Here is a 1,087-nt window from a genome sequence, read left to right on the forward strand (position 1 = left end):
CCATAGGTGAATTCATATTCAAAGTGTCTAGTTGTATTCCAAATATCAAGGTTCTCCATAAAATAGATAGATCATAAGATATACATACACCAAGATCAAAAAGACACAAATATGGTAAAACAAAACTCAAATTTGAAAAAATCACGAATTTCAATTTTGCTTTAAAAAAGCAATTGTTCTATATCTATGTAAAGTGCATGAGAAGAACATTAGGAAACCGAAAAAATTAACCCTCTAGGTTAATTAGGTCACGTGTTAGAGCAGTCCAAAGTTGCGAATTTGGCTTTTTACGGATAGCTATAATACCGGAAGTACATGTCTGGGGTCAAAGGTCAAAGTATCAAATGATAGCCAAGGTCAATGACCTTTGACCCTATAAAGGTCAAGGTCATCAAAGGTCAAGGTCACGAGATACAAGCCTTCAAAAATTGAAAAAATTCGACCGGAAGTTGCAAAAAAGCAAAAGACAAATTCAAAAATCCATTTCCAACATTTTTGTCGCCATCGACTAAAGTATACACCAACATAAAAATTTGACCGATCCCATTCTCCCCCGAAGCCCCATTTTGAGTTTTATGAAAAAGTATCAAATCAAGATGGCGGCCGAAGTATTTTTTTCGGACTAAATTTTATTTTAAAATCGGCCATAGAATTAAGATTAATAACGATAGACATAATTTCGTTGAAATATTTCAATCACACCGGAAGTTATTCAACCGGAAGTGAAAATCGATTTTCCACTTTAACCGGAAGTGACGCAAAAATTTTGAATACGTCAAATGGTTTACATTAGTGACATGCATCTTTTTTCAAAATTTCAGATTGATCCGAAAAAAACTGAAAAATGGTCCAAAAATTTCGAAAATCGGCGAAAAAATGTCTGCGACAAATTTTCGAATTTTGAAATTTTGAAACTGCTATTCTTTCAGATTTTAACAGTAGATTCCAAAAATGCAAACCCAAAGAAAATCGACCGAAAAATACGACTTCTAGAGCCGATTATCTATTCTTGCACATATTGAACTGTGGCACTTCCGGTTTTGCAAAAAAGATCCAAAATATATTTATGCACATCGTCGCCTATATC

Source organism: Lottia gigantea (genome assembly GCF_000327385.1).
Source record: "Lottia gigantea unplaced genomic scaffold LOTGIsca_164, whole genome shotgun sequence".
Taxonomy (NCBI): Eukaryota; Metazoa; Mollusca; class Gastropoda; family Lottiidae; genus Lottia; species Lottia gigantea.